This window comes from Ovis aries, chromosome 6 (genome assembly GCF_016772045.2).
Source record: "Ovis aries strain OAR_USU_Benz2616 breed Rambouillet chromosome 6, ARS-UI_Ramb_v3.0, whole genome shotgun sequence".
Lineage (NCBI taxonomy): Eukaryota > Metazoa > Chordata > Mammalia > Artiodactyla > Bovidae > Ovis > Ovis aries.
In genome coordinates this window covers 113,978,222-113,993,624 of record NC_056059.1, presented here as the reverse complement: position 1 = coordinate 113,993,624, position 15,403 = coordinate 113,978,222, and the positions used below count along the sequence as shown (strand labels likewise).

At 52.8% G+C, this 15,403-nt stretch overlaps 1 long non-coding RNA gene across 2 annotated transcripts; it reads left to right on the top strand.

The window, feature by feature from the left end:
* The first annotated feature begins 882 nt into the window (after positions 1-882).
* On the top strand, positions 883-14,909 carry LOC105608279 (uncharacterized). 2 transcript variants are annotated; one of them, XR_009601178.1, is made up of 4 exons: positions 883-1,176; positions 1,784-2,295; positions 2,749-6,955; positions 8,850-14,909. It is a non-coding gene; the product is annotated as an uncharacterized LOC105608279 (long non-coding RNA). The 2 variants fall into 2 exon arrangements; XR_006060210.2 differs by lacking the exon at positions 8,850-14,909 and having other exon boundaries at positions 889-1,176; positions 1,784-2,184; positions 2,749-3,239.
* The last annotated feature ends 494 nt before the right edge of the window (positions 14,910-15,403 follow it).

Here is a 15,403-nt window from a genome sequence, read left to right as displayed (position 1 = left end):
GTCGGGCACGACTTAGCCACTACACAACAGCTGGCAGTGACCAACCCTGAGCCCTTTTCTCATCCCAGGTGTGACTCCAATTCTCTGCCTGGCTTTTCACCTTGGTTGTCCTAGATTAAGAGAGACTTCAAGGGCTGTGGGCGAGGCCTTGGTCAGGGGGTGTGGACTTGGAGGAGGCAATTCATGGTGAAAGGTCAGCTAAACCCAGTGTCTGTTGGAGCTGAACTGCCAAGATTCTCAGAGAAGGGGGAGCAATGCCGACTAGAGCTGGGGTATGAAGAAGGGGGCCAGATGCCCTCAAGTAAAGTTTGGCATCTTTAGTTTAGGGCCCCCATTTCAGACCTTGGGGCAGGGGTTTAAGCGCAAGTGGCTTAGTATCGAGATGGGTCAGTAGAATAATGGCTCCCAAAGGTGTCCACTTGCTCCTCCCGGGAACCTGCGAATGTGTTAGGTTACAGGACAAAAGGGACTTTGCAGATGTGAATAAAGTGTGGACCTTGAGAGGGGGAGATTATCCTGAATTATCTGGCCAATAACCTAATCACATGAGTCCTAATATATTGACAGAGGGAGGGGGCTTCCCCGGCGGTCCCGTGTTTAAGACTCCCGAGCTCCCAATGCAGGGGGCCTGGGTTCAATCTCTGGTCAGGGAACTGGATCCCACATGCCACAACCAAGCATTTGCATGCTACAAAGAAAGATCCCGTGTGCTGCAACGAAGCTGGAAGATTCTGCATGCTGCAGCTAGGACCCCGCGGCAGCCAAAGAAATAAATAAAAATGAATCTTTCCTTTAAAAAGTGGAAGAGGGAGGACAGAAGAGTGGGTCAGTGAGAGGAACTTGACCTGCTGGCTTTGAAGACGGAGGGAGGGGCCACCGAGGCAAGGATTCAGGAAGCCTCTGGAAGAAAGTGAAAGTGTTAGTGGCTCAGTTGTGTCAGACTCTGCGTCCCCATGGACTGCAGTCCGCCAGGCTCCTCTGTCCGCAGCATTTCCCAGCAAGAACACTGGAGGGGTTTGCCATGCCCTCCTCCAGGGGATCTTCCCAACCCGGGGACTGAACCCGCGTCTGTCTCTTGCATTGGCAGGCGGGTTCTTTTCGGCTGGTCCCACCCGGGAAGCCTCAAGAGCTGCAGGTGCTGAGAACCAGAAGAGGCCTCCGCAGCGCCTGGGGCAGGTACACCAGGGACGGGTAGGGGACGGTGGAGTCTCAGCCTCCGAGAGGCTGCCTCACGGAACGCGGGAGCCCACAGCCTTTCTAAGATGCTGATCCGACGTCTCCTCCCCTGGTTGCACGTCCTCTCGAGGCTCCCTACTCCCCACAGTCCACCCCCAGCAGGCCCCCCACCCTCTAGATCTCGTGGCTGAGAGCACTTCTGGCCTTTGCAGGCGCTGTTCCCGCTGCCTGGAACGTGCCCCACCCCCCTCCCCGCCTCCCCGTCCACACACCTCTCCTTAATCCCCGCGTTCACCCACATGACCTACTTCTGGAAACCTTCCCGCCCCACCCCCGGGGCTGGGCCAGAGGCCTCTCTTGCACAGTCTGCTGCACCCGGCCAATGCGGCCCCTCCCGGCCCCCGCCCCACCGCAGGGCGCTGCCCCGGACGTGGCCCGCCCCCGGGCAGCTGGGCCTGACTCAGCGCGGGCCCTGGGGCCTGGCACGCAGCAGCCTTGGGGAAGGACTCTGCTCTGCAGAACCCAAGTCATGGGAAAGGCATGCCTTGCTGCCCGCAGCCCGGTGGCTGGCCGCTCGGCCCGGCTATTTTTACTTCTTCCCCTGCAGAGCTGAGGCCGGCGGGGCAGGTTCTCAAACAGAACCCGCGAGACCTGCCAGACCCAGCGAAGACACTGCCCCCTCCACCGGGGAGGCCCCTCCTCGGGACGGAGCGACCGCAAGCAACCCGGAGAGCTGAAGGCTCCGAGCCGCCAACCCGAGGCCCCAGGAGAGTCCTGTAATATGGAGCTGGGTTCGGGGCCTGGATTAGCCATGTCTTCCCTGAGTGACCTTGAGCAAGTCATGGCACCGCCCTCCTCTGCCAGGTGGGCGGGAGCCTAGCCCGCCCGCGCTCTCTCTCTCTCTTGCAGGTTATCCCGAGGACAGAATGATCAGAATGATAAACAGATCCGTCTAATTTGAATGAGACTTTAAATAAGCAAGTAGAGTCTTCCCTGGAGGCTCCGATGGTAAAGTCTGCCTGCAATGTGGGAGACCTGGGTTCAACCCCTGGGCTGGGAAGATCTCCTGGAGAAGGAAATGGCAACCCACTCCAAGAATCCCAGGGACGGAGGAGCCTGGTAGGCTACAGTCCATGGGGTCGCAAAGAGTCGGACAGGACTGAGCAACTTCACTTTAAACAGGCAAAATGGTCACATGATTCAAAATTCAGAATACAGAAGGGCTATTTACTCCCAAGTCCAGACCTTGTGCCCAGACACACAGCTACCCTCCCTAGAGTCCTCTTTCCCTGCCTCCCTCTCTCCTTTTCTCTCTGTCTCTCTATAGATATACAGATGTAGTTAGATAGAGAAATATAGATAGGTACATAGATAGAAAGGCTCAGAGAGGGGTCTCCTTGGTGGTCCAGTGGTTAAGACTCTGCACTTCCACTGCAGGGTTCAAGGGTTCGATCCTCGGTTGCGGAAATAAGATCCCACATGTTGCACCATGTGGCCTAAAAGAGGGGGAAAAAAGGGACAGAGTCAGTCAGAGGTTGTTATGAGAATCCGTGTGTTTATGTTTATACACAGGTAAACAAGCCCCAACTGGGGTGCTAGAGAAGACTCTTAAGAGTCCCTTGGAATGCAAGGAGATCCAACCAGTCAGTCCTAAAGGAAATCAATCCTGAGTATTCACTGGAAGGACTGATGCTGAAGCTGAAGCTCCAATACTTTGGCCACCTGATGCGAAGAACTGACTCCTTAGAAAAGACCCTGATGCTGGGAAGGATTGAGGGCAGGAGGAGAAGGGGACGATAGAGGATGACGTGGTTGGATGGCATCACTGACTTCATGGACCTGTGTTTGAGCAAGCTCTGAGAGATGGGGAAGGTCTGGGAAGTCTGGTGTGCTGCAGTCCTTGGGGTCACAGAGTTGAGCACGACTGATTGGCTGAACAACAGCGACGCGCACGCCTCGTTACTGGGGCAGCTATTCTGTGCCACGCGCTTTGGCACGCAGTTGTGCTCATAAATGTCAGCTTTGATGCTTCACCCTCTGACATCACCAGCTCATAACTGTCAGTGTTGACTACTGTTTATTTACTGAGCACCTACCAGACACTGTGCTGGGCTCCCTGAAAATATTCCCATTTTATGGAGGAGGAAACGGAGGTTCAGGGAGGCTGGGTGACTTGACAAAGTCACATAGCTGGCTGATGGCAGAGCCAGGAATCAGCCCTGGTTTTTGATTCCAAAACCTAGTGCTCAGAGCCACTTGGCTTCTGATGACCGGGCTCCAGGCAAGTGTCCCAGGCTCCAAGAGTGTCAGGCACACCCAGGCTGTCCCTGTGAGGGCCCCACGTCTCTGGACAAGCTTTAGGGAGGAATGTGTCTGCCCAGCCACCCACACATCCAGTGGGGCCCCACCTTCCTCCTGAAGTCACCAGGGTCAGGCTGGAGGGCCCCGTGCCAGGCAGCCCACACCCTTGTGGTGCCCAAAAGTCCAGAGATGACAAAACCTCGCCCCAAGTCACATAGCAAGGGAATGACAAGCCCAGAACTAGGTTACAGGGCAGGCCCTGAACAGCCCTGTCATACGGGAAGTGTTTAATCAACACCAGTATGGAAAGGTGTTCACCCATGCCTTATCAGAGCACCCCCAAAGCATCACTGGGACTCTGGTTCCCATCTAAGGTGCCCTCATTAAACCCTGAACTTCTGGAAGGCAGGGCCACCCACAGCTTATTCCTCATGGTGGGTGCCCATCTCCACCCTGCCCATGCCAGGACTCCTGGGACAGGGCCTAGAACCAGGCTGGATGGGTGCACGAAAGAATTCTACTCCCCAGACATTAGGTATCGCTGATTTGAATCTTAAACTCAAAAAATAAGAACTCTCAGCATGTTTAAATCCTGTAACATCGTGTTCCCTCCACAATAGGATGTCCTAGACGTCTATGAATTCAAGTTGTCCCATTTACCAGCTGTGTGACATTGGGCAAGCTGCTTAACCTCTCTGAGTCTCAGTTCCTCACCTGCAAGATGCAGTTAATAAAATCTACTATATGGGTTGTGGGGAGGGCAAAATCAGATAGTACAGGTAAAAGCACCCGGCAGATAAGGCTAAAATCATATTAACCACAACAACCCTAATACACTTTGGGCCCCATTTCTGAGCAGATATTGTGGTGGGCTCTCGATATCCTTTCTGTGGAGGATGAGGTCATTCATAGAAACTTTGCGGTTTGCTCTGATGCTTTCTAACTGTGGTGCTGTAGAAGACTCTTGAGAGTGCCTTGGGCAGCAAGGAGATCAAACCAGTCAGTCCTGAAGGAAGCCAACCCTGAACGTTCATTGAAAGGACTGAAGCTCCAATATTTTGGCCACCTAATGTGGAGAGCCAGACTCATTGGAAAAGACCCTGATGGTAGGAAAGAGTGAAGCCAGGAGGAGAAGGGGGTTGACAGAGGATGGGATGGTGGGATGACATCCCGGACTCAGTGGAGGTGAATTTGTGCAAATTCCAGGAGATGGTGAAGGACAGGGGAGCCTGGAGTGCTGCAGTCCATGGGGTCACAAAGAGTCAGACGTGACTTATTGACTGAACAACAACAATGAGTATTTGCACCACAGACATTATCAGATGCTGCAAATCAGGGCTTCTCCCATCCCGCCCCTATCCTGCCTGCTCACTGGTGTACCGCTGGCTGTAAGAATACAACAAGGGACCAACTTAGATTAGGGGCTGAGGGGACTCAAGGAAGGCTTCTCAGAGTGACTGGCATCTGAGTGAGGCCCGAAGACGAATTGGGACTGAACTAGGTGGGGAGTGAAGGGAAGGGCAACTGGGCAGAGGGAACAGCATGTGAGGAGACCCTGAGACGAGAAAGAGCTTCCTTGTCTCGTCACCATCTCTCTCATCTGCATTTTCCTCCAGACTGGAGGCTCCTGGCACGGGCAGGGAACCTGTGGTGCCCGGCAGAGCTATGCTAAGCTAGGTGACCTTGGTCTCATCATCACACCCAGGTTCCTCGTCTGAAACCTGGAGGAGTGGCAGGAGCTGAGGGTGGAAAGATCAGCTTGAAAGAAAGAAAGTGAAAGTCGCTCAGTCATGTCTGACTCTTTGTGACTCCATGGACTATACAGTCCATGAAATTCTCCAGGCCAGAACACTGGAGTGGGTTGCCTTTCTCCAGAGGATCTTCCCAACCCAGGGATTGAACCCAGGTCTCCCGCATTGTGGGAGGATTCTTTACCAGCTGAGCCACCAGGGAAGCCTGAGGTCAGCTTGAGGTCAAGGAAGGCGTGCAGGTTCTTTCCCAAGGTCAGCGGGAAGTCACAAGGCGGAGACACGATCTGATTAATGTTTGTAAAGCAGCACTGAGGCTGCCGGGAGGGAAGCGGAAGCCAGGGGAGCAGCTAAGAGACCTGTCGCATCCCGGGGGGAGGAGCAGCGACTTGGTCAGATGAACAATGACGGGAAAGAGGAGAAGTGGTTGCATCAGGGATTTATTAACAGGACTGCTTGTGGGGCTCACAGATGAGAAAGGGCAGGTGGAGGATGTCACCCGTTTCTGGCATAAGAAACTGAGGGATGCTGGTAGGTTAACAGAGATGGGGAGGGTATGAGGGGATATGGGATTGGCATCAAGAGTTCTGAATAAGCTGGGCAAAGCTGAATGCTTTATGCTTGAGGTAGATAAAGGTTAAGCCACCAGTCTGCCTGACAGCCTTGGACTGCTGGCCACTGGCTTGGGATCAGGAACAACTGACCTATCTCTTTGCTCTGCTTGCTTGAGTGCTGGCCTCTAGCCTGGGTGTCACTTCAGGGTCCCAAAGAGCTGTTGGAGCGCCAACCATCATGTCTTCATCCCAAGTGTGAAGCAGGAGAAAGAGGAGATGGGCAAAATAAGCCTTTACCAGCTCTCTGTCCCCTTTTCAATGAGCTTTCTGCAGAGTCCTACCAAATTCTCCTATGGCTCACTGGTCAGAACTAGGTCACAGGCCATACACCTGGATGCAAGGGAGGCTGGGAAATGTAGTCTTTGGTGGGACAGATTTAAATCAGGGTTTCACTGGAAGGGAGAAGAAGGATGCAGCCATCTCTGCAACACTGTCTTTCTCCCACAGCCCTCCCACTCCCTGGCTGAAGCATCCCCTCTGCCCCTCATGTGGACACGTAAAATTCAGACTTCTTGCTCAGAGCAGCAAGCTCTTCACTATCGAGCTTCTACTGCCATGCCCCACCTCTCCCTAGGACTTTCCTTTCCTTGTCCCCGGGCCTGATTTTCATCCCCAGGTGAAAGTCCCATGGCGGTCACTCCATGTTATCTTCAGTGTTCTGGCCCGGCACTGGAAGCAGGCCAAGGCCAAGGTATACAGAAGGAACAGTGTGGAGGTGCTTTCCAGGGCACTGCGTGCTCCCGGGGTTATTGGTGACGTGGAAGAAGCCGTTCTGTTCACTGTGGGGGAGTTGTCACCACGTCCCCTTGGGGTCCCCCCCCCCACCCCTTGCAGATGGAAGCAGCCGGAGGACTGTGAGAGATGGGGATGGAAGACCGAGCCACGAGCCCTGGAGCGAGGAGGAGCTGCCGACTGCACGGTCCCAGGAGCTGAACACGGCTCAGCTGCGGATAGCTGTGAACTGCAACGCACACGTGGAGCGCAAACAAGGACCGTTCTCCGGGTCGATGTGGCCGGGGCAGGCGGCGCGATCCAAGGCTGGTTTGGGGCAGATGATCCTTGCGGAGCCCACGGGGGCCTCTCTTAGCTGCCATCAGCCCCTCGTCCCCATTCACGGTGAGGAGGGTGTGGTTCAGAGAGGAGGGGAGGGAGAAGCCAGAAGGGCCCTGGGCACCAGGCTCTGTGCAGGGATCAGGTCTTACGGATGTAGCAGCTGGGGTTCAGAGAGACTAAACGGCCTAGCTGAGGTCACTTGAGGCCGACTCCTTCCATTTCTTTCTCTTTTATTTGTTTTTCTATTTTTGGCTGTGCTGGGTCTTTGTTGCTGCCTGAACCGTCCTCTAGCTGGAGAGAAGCGGGGCGGCTCCCCGGCTGCGGTGCGCAGGCTTCTCACCGTGGTGGCCTCTCTTGCTGTGGCGCGCAGGCTCTAGGCTCTCGGGCGTTAGTAGTCGGGGTGCGTGGACTCGGTATCTGAGGCTCCCGGGCTCTGGGACGCGGGCTCAATAGTTGTGGCCCACGGCCTTAGGTGCTCCATTATCTCACTGCCTTTTTCTTCCCTCCCTCCCACTTTCCGTCTCTCTTTCCTTTCTTTCTCCCATCCTTCGCCCTCTCCCCTTCCATCTCTCTCCCTCTTATTTTGCTTTTAATTAATTCATTTTTACTTGGAGGAGAGTTGCTTTATACTATTGTGTTGATTTCTGCCGTACAGCAACAAGATTCAGCCATCGGCGTACATGTGGCCCCTCCCTCCTGAACCTCCTCCCCACCTCCCGCCCCGCGTTCCTTTTTGTAGGAATAATTTTATGCAGTAAAATGAACAGAACTTAGCTATTTGACAAGTCTCTCCAAACATATGCACTCTGTAACCTCCGCTCCCAAGAGAAAGAGTGTTTCCACCACCCGAATGACTCCATTGCCCTCACACCCCTCCTAGTGGACTCCCCTCCTTTTCCAAAAGCCACCCCTGTTCCGATTCCTGCCCCATGGGTTTGGTTTTGTCTGTTTCTGAACTTCATACGCATGGATGCAGACTGGCTCTTCTTTTGTTTCCTGGCCAAAGCCGTGGGGAATAGCAGGGTTTCTGCAGAAGGGCCGTGGTCAGGGATGGTCAGCTAAAGGCACCGTGTGGTCTGCCCAGAGCATCCTTCAGGCCCGGCTCCCCCAGGACTGCGCGTCCACATCACGCCTCTGCCTCCCTGCCAGCCGGGCTCCTGGCCTCCACAAACACACTGCCCCACTTTCTCTCTGGGAAGCTTCCCTGACCGCCCGCCCGCTGCTGTTTGCTCCCCTCACCCAGAAATTTCCTTCAGGGCCCTCGGCACAATCGTGATAATATCACTGTGTTCATTTTTTTTGAACACCTGTGTCCCCCACGTGAGGTCAGATGTGTGCTGGTCAGATGTGCCTAGGTGGAGTTGCCCCAGTGCTCACACACGCTCAGTGAAGATTCATCGAGCAGTTGATTGTAGGAGAAGGTGTGTATGTGTGTAAGGGGCGTTCCTGTGTTGTTGTCGTTGTTCAGTCTCTCGGTCGTGTCCGTCTGTGACCCCACGGACTGCAGCCTGCTAGGCCTCCCTGCCCATCACCAACTCCCAGAGTCTACTCAAACTCATGTCCATTGAGTCGGTGATGCCATCCAACCATCTCATCCTCTATAGTCCCCTTCTCCTCCCACCGCCAATACACTTTACCCTCTGAGCCACCAGGGAGGCCCTACTGTATATCAGATTGCTGAAAAAATGTCTAAAACTGTATTGCCTGCTCACTCAGAGGCAGGCTCTGGGCTAAATCTACTTGCACAGATCATGTGATATAAAATGTACATTTATATTTGACATTTAAAATGAATAAATGCAATTAGGGTAAAATCTGCAAAAATACTGAATCACTACGCTGCACGCCTGAAATTAATATTGCTGTACCCTTGAAATTAGTATAATACTATAAATCAACTATACTTTAAAAAAAGTAAACAAATATGGAAGTAAAATCACGCATATAACACTTACAGGAGCTGGGCTTCCCTGGTGGCTCGGTGGTAAAGAATCCACCTGCTGATGCAGGCGCCTCGGGAGACGTGGGCTCCCTGGTTTGGGAGGAAGCCACGTGCGGAGGAGCCGCTAAGCTCGTGAGCCACAACTTCTGAGCCTGCGCTCCCCAGCAAGAGCAGCCACTGCAGTGAGCAGCCAGCTCAGCGCCACCGGAGAGCAGGCCCCGCTCCCCACGGCCAGCGAGAAGCCCAGGAAGCAGCGAAGACCCAGCGGCGCAGCCAGAAATCCACAAACGAGTACAGTTACTTCTGAAAAATGACAGGAACTGCTCTTCCTCTACTGGACATGCTGGTCATGGGGACATAGTGTTTGGGGAACCTTCTGGTCCCCACATGTGCCTGTGTCCAGGGTGGCCCAGCTCAGCTCAGCCCAGCCCAGCCCTGCCCTGCAGGACACTCTATTTCAGGTGGGCTGCCCAGCTCTTGATGAATCAGAGCCTCAAGCCCCCAGCCTGCATGTCCCCCTCCTGGCCCCTCTCCCCGCTGACTGCCAGGCCCGGCTTGGGGAAACTCTGAAGGCTCTTGGTGCATTCCTGATGCCGGAAATGGATCAGCTGCCTGAGTTCGAGGCTCACCCCAGCCTCGAGGCCCGGAGGTGGGAACCGGGGGCTGGGTGGTGAGAGGTCAGGGCTGCACAGTGAAGCCGAGTAGCCACTGGGCTGGGGGACAGAGCTGCCTGTGTCCTTGGCCTGCCAGGAGGTGCCGCCCCTTGGAGGCTGGAGGACAGGGTGCACGTCAGGGTGGAGTTTCCCTGTCCCCAAAGTGGAGAGGGTGGGGACAGTGGGGTGGCAAGAACCACAGGGAGGTTACAGGCCACTAACACTAGCCACAGGGAGTTACCTAGTCACAGGCAGGTCAGTGAGTAGAAGGTGTCACGGCCATCTGGGCGTGCCTAGGAGTGGGTGTGGGTAGAGAACACTTGAGCCATACTTAGGTATATCCAGCATCATCTACCCCAGCCTCCCTACTTAGCCATGAAATTTAAAGATGCTTGCCTTTTGGAAGAAAAGCAATGACAAACCTAGAGAGTATATTAAAAAGCAGAGACATCACTTTGCTAACAAAGGTCTGTCTCATCAAGGCTATAGTTTTTCCAGTGGCCATGTATGGATGTGAGAGTTGGACTATAAAGAAAGCTGAGTGCCAAAGAATTGATGCTTTTGAACTGTGGTGTTGGAGAAGACTCTTGAGGGTCCCTTGAACTGCAAGGAGATCAAACCAGTTAATCCTAAAGGAAATCAGTCCTGAATATTCATTGGAAAGACTGATGCTGAAGCGCCAATATTTTGGCCACCTGATGCGAAGGGCTGACTCATTAGAAAAGACCCTGACGCTGGGAAAGATTGAGGGCAGGAGGAGAAGGGGGCGACAGAGGATGAGATGGTTGGATGGCATCACTGACTCAATGGACATGAGTTTGAGCAAAGTCTGGGAGTTAGTAAAGGACAAGGAAGCCTGGCATGCTGCAGTTCATGGTGTTGAAGAGTCAGGCACAACTGAGTGACTGAACCGCAATCATTCTGCTTTTGAAAAGGGGAAGCTGAGGTCCCCCGAGAGAAAAGTCTTTTCTGGGCTCACACACCAGTGGTTTCCGGGATCCAGTCCAGGCTGCCGTACACTGGGTCTGGTCTACCCCTCAGCGACCCGGTGCTGTGTGAATTGCCTCCCTTTTCAACAGCCCACCCCTTCAAGGCTCCAAGCAGGGGTTGGTAGGGTGGGGAGGAGGAAGTGAACTCTGACCAGGGGGTTCTTTGTCTCCCAGCAATCTGAGAAGTGAAAGTGAACGTGGAAGTCGCTCAGTCATGTCCGACTCTGCGACCCCGTGGACTATAAAGTCCATAGAATTCTCCAGGCCAGAATACTGGAGTGGGTAGCCGTTCCCTTCTCCAGGGGATCTTCCCAACCCAGGGACCGAACCCAGGTCTCCCACATTGCAGGCGGATTCTTTAGCAGCTGAGCCACCAGGGAAGCCCAAGAACACTGGAGTGGGTAGCCTATCCCTTCTCCAGTGGATCTTCCTGATCCAGGAATCAAACCGGGGTCCCCTGCATTGCAGGCAGACTCTTTACCAGGTGAGCTACCGGGGAAGCACTGTGGGCATGTACTCAATTCTTTAGAAAGGAAAAATATATACATTTATTTCGCTGCACTGGGTCTTAGTTGAGGCACTGGGGTCTTTGGTTGCAACAGGCAGAATTCCTAGTTGCGGCACGTGAGATCTAGTTCCCTGACCAGGGATCGAACCCAGGCCCCTTGCATTGGGAACAGAGTCTTAGCTGCTGGACCACCAGGGAGGTCCCACTTACTCAGCTCTAACAGCCACCTGACGATGGAATGGGCGCATGTGCTCTCACCCCGTTTTACAGATGCAGCCTGAGGGTGAGCTCCGATCACCCAGGGGCAGGGAGTGTGCAGCGCGGGGCAGGAGCTGGGGGCAGGCAGGACCAGAGCACAGATGGCGGCTGCTGTTCAGTCGCTCAGTCGTGTCCGACTCTGCGACCCCATGGACTGCAGCACGCCAGTCCATCTCCTGACTTTCCTCACACTCATGTCCATTGAGCTAGTGATGCCACCCAACCATCTCATCCTCTGTCGCCCCCTTCTCCTGCCCTCAATCTTTCACCGCATCAGGGTCTTTTCCAATAAGTTGACTCTTCCCACTAGGTGGCCAAAGTATTGGCGCTCCAGCTCCAGCATCAGTCTTCCCAATGAATATTCAGGACTGATTTCTTTTAGGATTGACTGGTTTGATTTCCTTGCAGTTCAAGGGATTCTCAAGAGTCTTCTCCAACACCACAGTTTGAAAGCACCAAGTCTTTGGCGCTCAGCTTTCTTTGCAGTCCAGCTCTCACATCCATACATGACTACTGGAAAGACCATAGTTATGACTCTATGGGCCTTTGTTGGCAAAGTGATGTCTTTGCTTTTTAATACACTGTCTAGATTTGCCACAGCTTTCCCCAATTCTAGGCTTTTATCTCTAAATTCAAAAAAGAGAAATAAAACCTACCTTAAACCTCACTTTAACTGTAAACAATATTCACCCATGGATATCATGAGCTAATTCAGCCTTAGCAAATTTAAAGCAAAATTTTACTTTTATGTTCAGTAATTATTTATCAAAATGTATCACATATGACATTTTTATTAAGCATTTTGGTGTTGATAACTCACCCCATAAGCAAGTTTTTTTTTAAGCCCGTAGAGTTTTGAAGTGAAATGAAATTAATTTCAATTTATATAAGGATTTTTTGTTAGAGGAAAAAATAATGATTGGATAACTGTAAATTACTCTAAACATGCAAATATCTTCTATTAAATTAGAATAAAATTCTGGAGGGAATAGGATGAAAATATAAAGTTACAGAGGAAAAGAAACAAATCTATATATTTGATTGTCAAAGAGCTTGTCGCAAATTTTTAAGTGGATGATAAGTGGGTATCAAAGAGCTATGGAATTTAGAGTGCATGGATTATATTTGAGTGATGTAACAATTTTATTTTAAAATGTCAATATTGCCAATACTTTGGAAGTTACATTATTTGTAAATTGAGGACTAGAAAATTGAGAGAGTCATGTTTACAAAGGAGGATATTGAAGGGAGCGGGGTCCCTCCTCCAAATTTTTTAAGGCTTTATATGAGCAAAAAGAAAAAAAAATTGAATCACGACTCAAAAGGATAACTCTTCAAAAGTCAACCACAGAAGGATGAGCTTATTTCCTTGAAATCTCTTCAGTCCAGATTGTGACCCGTGCTTCGTGGGTCTCCGTTTTAAAGCACCCAGATAAGGGACTTCCCTGGCGGTCCAGTGGCTAAGATTCTGTGCTCCCAATGCAGGGGACCCGGGTTTGATCCCTGATCGGGGAACTAAACCCCACACACAGCAACTGAGTTCTCATGGCGCCAACTAAAAATCTGAATGCCTTAACTTAGACCCAGAGCAGCCAAATAAAAAAAAGTCGGGGCGGTCAGGGGAGACAGTCAGCTGAAAACACGTTTGCTAAGCACAGTGGGAGGCTGAAGTCAGCCTGCTCTGGATAGGCCTGGCTCTCCGGCAGCGCTGATGGACCAGGGGCCAGCTGTTGGCCTTTGGGCAGGCAGGCCAGTCGCCAGCAGGACCAAAGGGCAGCAGCCAGGCCAGGTGCTGCTCCTGAGATGGGCAGAGCTCCTGGAGGCCCCCGGCCCTTCTGGGCAGAGTTGGAGGCTGGTGTGGCTCAGCTGGTAAGGAATCTGCCTGCAATTCAGGAGACCTGGGTTCGATCCCTGGGTTTGGGAAGATCCCCTGGAGAAGAGAAGGGCTACCCACTCCAGTATTCTGGCCTGGAGAATTCCATGGACTGTACAGTCCTTGGGGTTGAAAAGAGTCGGACATGACTGAGTGACTTTCACTTTCCCAACTCTCTCTGCGATGGCGGGGTGGGGGTGGGGGGGGGCGGTGAGATGTCAATTTTCCCACAGGGCAGATGAGCAGATGCTGCGAAGATCACCAGGAAGGACACACGGACCCCAAGCTGCTGTCTCTGTGCCCATAGCCACCAGCTTCCTCTGAGCCGGGCACTGGGTGGGGTGCTTGTGCCAAATCCTCCCACAGCCTGTAAGTGAGAAGTGATTGGAGACCCAGGCAGCCCAACTCCAGGAACATTGTGTAGCAGGTGCCAGCGTGAACCCAGACATGTTCTGGACTCCGAAGGGTCTTTACTCCTCTACTTACAACTCTGTGATCTGCAAGTGAGGCATTAACCCTCTCTGCCTCAGTTTCCTCATCAGCAAAATGGTCCAGGCTAGGGCAACGTCTCTGCCTGGGAAGCGAAAGGGAAAAAGTGAGGTGAAAGTGTTAGTCGCTCAGTCATGTCCGACTCTGTGATCCCATGGACCGTAGCCCGCCAGTGTCATCTGTCCATGGGGATTCTCCAGGCAAGAATACTGGAGTGAGTTGCCATTCCCTTCTCCAGGGGGATCTTCCTGGCCCAGGGATCAGACCCAGGGATCAATCCCAGGTCTCCTGCATTGCAGTCAGATGTTTTACCAACTGAGCCACCAGGGAAACCCAAGGAAGGACTCTGCCAAGTCAGAAAAGCTTGAGCTGAGACTTCCCTGGTGGTCCAGTGGCTAAGACTCTGCACTCCAGTGCAGGGGGCCTGGGTCCGATCCCTGGTTGGGATCCCACGTGCCACACCTAAGAGTTCGTAGGCCACCACCAAAGATCTACATTGCCATAAGCAAAGATCCTGCATGCTGCAACTAAGACCCAGCACAGCCAGGTAAACAAACACAAATAAACATAAAAAAATAAAAGAATGAAAAGTTTGTGCCTAAATTTAGAAGGCTGAAATCTCAGTTTTGAAGTGTCAGATAATACAACATAGGAGGACAGACCACCCTTGTTCCTGTGGCTTTTCTACTCGGCTCTGCTGGGAGCAAAGTCTGGCATTTTCCATGCCCGGGGCATCCCCAGGTGCCTCTCAGGGCCTGAGCAACCTTTCCTCCCAAATCCCAAATCCTGTAGCAGCTGCACCAGGGCTGGCAGCCATTTGGATGATTCTCAGGCGTCCTCTTTGGGAAATTTATGGTAAGTGGGCAGGAACTGTGTTCCTACAACCTGGAGGATGAGGCCTATCCCAGGGACATGAGGGTGTGTGTGTGGGGGAGGGCGGTGGAACCCAAGTCCAGAGACCTGGGTCTCATCTGACAACACCACTCTCTGTGTCTTCTTGGGCAGATGCCTTAACCTTTCAGAGCCTCATCCCTTCACTCAGCTGTACTCAAGGCTGGGCCCTGGGGATGCAGGCATGAGTCACACAGGCCCTCCCCTGCAGGTCCTCCTAGTCTCACGGGAGAGGCTGCCAAGGAAATAGACAGTGACAGGCAGTGGGTTCCTGCCTCCTGAGAGGCAGCGTGCCTGGACACCAGGAGGACTTCTTGGAGGAGGTGAGTTTGGGGCACCATTTTCCTCTTCTGTTAATTGAGAAGGCTAAAATAACTAACATTTTTAAAATTTGGAGAATTTTAAAATTTTAAACTATTGTATCATAAATGTCATGAGTGGACTTCCCTGGTGGCCCAGCGATAAAGAATCCACCTCACAGTGCAGGAAGTGTGGGCTTGGTCCCTGATCAGGGAAGGTCCCACATGCCTCGGGGCAACTAAGCCTGAGCACCACAGCAGTGAGCCTGTGCAGCCTAGGGCCCGTGGTCCCCAGCAGGAGAGGCCACTGCAGGGAGAAGTCGGAGCACCACACTGGAGAGCAGCCCCTGCTCGCTGCAATCTGAGAAAGCCGGAGCACCGCAATGAAAACCCGGTGCAGCGAAAAACAGACAAACAGAAAAACACAATACAAGCTCCCGATGAAAACTTCCCAGAGAACACAAGGGTATCGGGTGCAAAGCCTCCTTCCCGGCTCACTCTAGAAGGAAGTAAGTAGCGTCCACAGCGTCTTGTGTAGCGGTCCAGAAATGCTCTATGTGCATGGAAACCTGTGTGGGCAAAGCATTAAAAGCCCCAAATTTCTCAGTG